Source organism: Neomonachus schauinslandi, chromosome 11, assembly GCF_002201575.2.
Source record: "Neomonachus schauinslandi chromosome 11, ASM220157v2, whole genome shotgun sequence".
Lineage (NCBI taxonomy): Eukaryota > Metazoa > Chordata > Mammalia > Carnivora > Phocidae > Neomonachus > Neomonachus schauinslandi.
This window is the reverse complement of record NC_058413.1, coordinates 80,217,658-80,223,657: the sequence shown is the minus strand read 5'-3', so window position 1 is coordinate 80,223,657 and position 6,000 is coordinate 80,217,658.

Below are 6,000 nucleotides of genomic sequence, written 5' to 3'. Positions count from 1 at the left end.
TCTGTAGTTATTACTGGTAAAAAATAAACTATGAGTGAGTTCCAATGATAAAATATTAACTGGAAAAAACAAAATTTAAAAATAGAATATACTCAACAATCTTAACATATAAAAATACTTAAGTTTAAAGAGAAAACCAGGAAAAATATATTTCTGGGGGGATTAATTACAGCCTTAAAAGGGAGATTTATTGGAATGTTTGCTCAGTACCCTTTTTTGTTTGTTTGTCTTAATTTTTTATTTAAATTCAATTTAGTTTGCTCAGTACCTTTTTTTTTTTTTTTTTTTAGGAAGTCTGCTCTCATCCCCTAATCCAATTAGGTGCAGTGGAAGCTGACTATGTTCTGTCATCATACTTCTCTAATCCAGGTTGTGCTATATATTATTGGGTCAGAGATGAGGCATATAAGTTGGGCCCAGACCTCTTTCTAAAGGGTCCAAGTAGAGAGAGGGAGTATGATAATTAAGTTTCTCTCTGCATAGCTGAGCCATAAATTCTAAAACTTGGGAACTTGGTAGTTATGTTTTCTGTCAGATGAAAAAATACAACAAAAATAGACACTCCTAGATTTTTTTTTAATTTTTTAAAGATTTTATTTATTTGACAGAGAGAGATAATGAGAGCAGGAACACAAGCGGGGGGAGTGGGAGAGGGAGAAGCAGGCTTCCAGCAGAGCAGGAAGCCTGATGCAGGGCTCGATCCCAGGACCCTGGGATCATGACCTGAGCCGAAGGCAGACGCTTAACGACTGAGCCACCCAGGCGCCTCGACACTCCTAGATTTTAAAAACACTGAAAGAATTGTTAGGAGATCCCTGTACAAGAAATATTAGAAAAAGTTCTTCAGACTTCTATTGCCATTGGCCACAGACAGTAATTCAAATCTACACAAAAATCAAAGTGCAACAGTAAAGGTAATTACATAATTACAAAAGAGTATATATGCATATCTCTTCTTTGTCTCTTAACTGATTTAAAAGGCAATAGTATAAAACAATATGTATATAATTGTATTCTTGAGCCTTTAACATGGAAATATATTTAGCAATAACAGCACAAAGGAGGCAAGTGGGAGCAAAGCTGCACAGGGCACAGATGATAACTTGAATCCAGTGAAAGTAATAAAAATAAACAGAATGATTAATATAACAAATTCTATATATGTGTGTGTATATATGTGTGTGTGTATATATACACACACACATAATCCTACTGCCTTCTAACCTCCTTTATTTCTGATGAATCAGTTCTTAAATTTGTTGGGGTTTTTAAAAATACATAATCATATACATTATATACTAATATACATAATTGCTTTTTATTTATCTCAATATGTTTAAAAGCATAAGATTATACAATCATTTTAAAAATAAATTTTTGGGCTTGTAACATATATAGATTTAATATGTCTAAAAAAATTCCACAAGCTATGTGGGATAAAAATAGATCTATATAGGGGTAAAGTTTTATATTTCACTGGAACTAAGTCAGAACAATATGAAGTAGATTCTGATAAGTTAAGATGTATTTTTAAGTTTCAGAGCAACCACTAAGAAAATAATTCAAAAAATATACTTTCAAACTCCTTCAAAGAAATTTAAATGTTACACTAGATAATAACCACTTAATATAATAGAAGGCTATAAATGAGGAATAGAAGAACAAAAGTGACATAAGACTAATAGGAAACAAAAAATAAAATGGCACATGATAGAGCACCTTGGTGGCTCAGTCAGTTAAGTGGCTGCCTTCAGCTCAGGTCATGATCCCAGCCTCTTGGGGTCAAGTCCCATATCAGGCTCCCTGTTCAGTGAGGAGTCTGCTTCTCCCTCCTCTGCTCTTGTGCTCTTGTTTGCTCTCTCTCTCTCTCTTTCTCTCTCAAATAAATAAAAATAAATAAAATGGCACATAAAAAGTTAGCTATGTTAATGATAACATTAAGAGTGAATGAATTGGACAATTCAATGAAAAGGCAGACATTGTCACATTAGTTTTCCTTTTTTTTTTTTTTTTTTTTAAGATTCAACTATATGCTGTCTACAGGAGAAATAACTTAGGTTTAAAGATATGTGCACTCCCCAAAGTCCTTCTCCCCAAAGGAACCCATCCCAATGTATTTGATATATGACCTTAGAGATAACAAATTTTGGAGATAGATAGATGATAGATAGATGATAGATAGATAGATAGATAGATAGATAGATAGATAGATAGATGATAGAATCTTTAAAATGCATAGTTTTTAATGTTTTTTCATATTTTTAGATGGTATTATACTATGAATTATGCTTTTTCTTTTACTTTTTCTTTTACTCTTTTTTCGTGTTGCTATCCACTAGTATCCCATATTCCTCCAGGAGTGTACTTTCTCCTTTTCCTTATGCTCAGCCATTTTTCCTTCCCACATGATAATGATCCCCCAGGATTTGGAATGCCAAAACCTCCAAAACCCAAACCTAAGAGTTGATGCTGCCAAAGACATAGAGATCCCATGATTGCCATAGCTGGACTAGCCGGCATCACCATGACATGCCAATACCCCAGAAGCAAGACAGATGGAGATGGGCTGAGTGTCTGTGGAAGATAAAAGTAAGGAAGGAACTAGATCCAGCCATGCAGGGAGTATTTGCTGGATATCACTAGATCCTGTATATGCTAGGTGCTACCCTAAGTATGGAATGAGGTAATGAAAAGGAGATGAAGTCATTCCAGTTCAAGATAATGATGAAACAAGACCCTGAATTCACCATCTCCCATGAACACACCAAATCTGAAGCTATACATGAACAATTCCCTCTGGAAAAAAACTAAAAACTACCTGAGTGGATCCTATACATTGGGCAAAAGAGAAAAACACACACACACTCACATACATTGAAGTGGATAACAGAGGCTGAGACACACCCCATTCTCAGCACAGTGACCCACAATTGGGAGGGAACTAAAAACCTGGAGTTTCTCCCTGTAGAGTGAAAGGTTTGAATATCAAATTGGACATCCCAGCTTTAAGGCCTGCACCTGAGAGACAAACCCCCAAAATATCTAGTTTGAAAAACAGTGTTCACATCCACAAAACCTACAAGGACATAGTGAACTGAGTAAAGGCTCTAAAAGGTCTCACATGCTTGGACACACTCACCCCAATGCCTAGCACAGAAACAGCTGATCGTGGCCATGAGTTATGTGAGAAAGGCTCATTTGATGATATTAAAGCATAGGCCTCAGGAGCAGGCATCTCTCTAACACACAAATAGAGGCTGGCTAGGATACACTCCAGGGACAGAGGCTAGGGAGTACCATCTTTATGCTCCCCCCAGCCTCACTCTAGCAGGTATTTACTCTTCTTTGCTGTGCTTCAGAACATCATATCTCCCAGAGGTGAGCTTTTACACATGTCTGGTGCCCTGGGTTTTATAGCTGCTGCCTAGGTAACAGTCTTTGATTTCCTGGCTCTGGAAGCCAGAGAGGTTTATTTTCTTGGTACCTTCGGACTGTAAAATTTGGAGAAAGTGACATTTCTTGGCAGAATATCACCCCTCCCCATGGTGCTGCATAGACAGCAGATTAAAATACACCTCTCCTCTACCCTACCCTCATCCTTCTGAGAAAGAAGCTTATTTGCTTGTCTAGGAGCTTTGTCCTGAGAAGCAGACTTCTGATTTGGTAATCATTTAAAGGTTCTACAGAGGACTCTCAGGGAACTTTGACCAGGAGAAGCTATATTTGTGCCCTTCCTCTGTCTCACTATAGCTCTCTGGTATCTCCCAGGAGAAAAAAAAATACACTCCTCTGGGGCCCCAATTTTTGCTGGCAAAGGGAAACCTCCAGATTTCCTGGCTCTGGAGACCAGCAGGGCTTATGTTTTGGTCCTACAAAACTATATATTTGCATACTTTAAGAGCTATTCCCTGAGGGTCTGGCTTTTAATCAATCTGAATCTAACTGCTGACTAAGATCCTTCCTTTTGGGGAACTGACATGTCTGGGAATACTCTCAACTACTGGGAGCTATTAAAATAAAATAATCTGCTTGGATGAACTCAAAATTTAAGAGACAAACTATACGTAAAGTATGCTTGAATGATAAGATTCATCTATTCGAGGCCACTCCTTCAAGACTGGTAGAGGTGGCTGTTTCATCTGATGCATAGAAACCAATGCAGAGTAAAGCAAAATGAAGAAACAGCAGAATATATTCCATGTGAAAGGACAAAACCTCAGGAAAAAAATTAATGAAATGGATATAAGTAATTTATCTAATAAAGAGTTCAAAGTAATAGTCATAAAGATGTTCACTGAAGTCAGGAGAAAAATGGATGTACGTTATGAGAGTTTTGACGAAGAAAATACAAGAAATACCAAATGAAAGTCACATAGCTGAAGAATAAAATTAGTGAAATGAAAGATACACTAGAGGGTTTCAACGGCAGATTAGATGAAGCAGAAGAAAGGATGAGTAACCTGAAAGACAGGGCAGTGAAACCCCATCAAAGCAGCAAAAAGAGAAAGGAATTTTAAAAAGTGAAGATAGCTTAAGGAACTTACGGAATAACATCAAGCATACTAACTTTCACATAAAATGGGTCCCAGAAAGAGAAGAGAGAAAGGGAAGAAAACTTATTTAAAGAAATAATATCTGAAAATTTCCCTAACCTGACGATGTAAACAGATGTCCATATCCAGGAAGCCCAAAGATTTCCAATTTAGGTGAATCAGAGACCCATACCAAGACACATAATGATTAAAATAACAAAAGTTAAAGAGGTAAGGAAAATCTTAAAAGCAGCCATAGAAAAACAACTTGGTACATACAAGAGGACCCCCCCCCCCAAGACTATCAGCATATTTTTCAGCAGAAACTCTAAGGAGTAGCATAATATGTTCAAAGTGCAGATAGAACAACAACAACAACAAAAAAAACAGCCAATAACATGCTATATGGCAAAGTTATCATTCAGAATTGAAAAAGAAATAGTTTTCCAGACAAGAAAAATCTAAAGAAATCAATCACCAATAATTCAGGCCTATAAGAAATTTTAAAAGGACTCCTTTAAGTTAAAAAGAAAGGGCACTAATTAGCAATAAGACAGAATATGAAAGTATAAACATCACTGATAAATGTAAATATAAGGTAAAGGTAGTGAGTTAATTGTTTATAAAACTAATTATGCAGGTTAAAAATAAAGTAGTAAAATTGACTAAAATTACAATAATTAAGAGAAAAACAAGATTAAAAGATGTAAAATATGGCATCGAAAACATAAAATGTGGGGTGGGAAGAATAAACATGTAGAAATTTAGAATGTGTTCAAATTTATTATCAACTTAAAATAGACTATTATTAATATAAGTTGCTTTATGTAAGCCTCTTGGTAACCACAAAATAAAACCTGTAGTAGATACATGAAAGATAAAAAGAAAGAAATCTAAGCAAACCACTAAGAAGTTATCAAACCACAAAGGAAGGAACCAAGAGAAGAAAGGAACAGAGAGGAACTACAAAAAAAACCAGAAAACAATAAATGTATGACAATAAGTTTATAGCTATCAATAATTACTTTAAATGTAAATGGACTAATTACTCCAATCAAAAGAAATACAGTGGCTAAAAAGATTAATTTTTTTAAAGCCCCATTTACATGCTGCCTATAATAGAATCACTTCAGATTTAAGGATACACACAGACTAAAAGTGAAGGGAGAGAAAAAAAAAAGATATTCCATCCAAATGAAAACTAAAAGAAAGCTGGGTTAACTATAGTTATATCAGACAAAATTGATTTTAAAACAAACCTGTAATGAGAGACAAAGAAGAGCATTACATAATGACAATGGGTTCAATCCAACAAGAATATATATATATATAGAGAGAGAGAGAGAGAGAGAATATATTAACAGACCTAAAGGTAGAAATAAACAGCAATACAATAATTAATAGGAAGGGACTTTGATACTCCACTTGCATCAACGGATAGATCATCCAGACTGAAATTTATCAATAA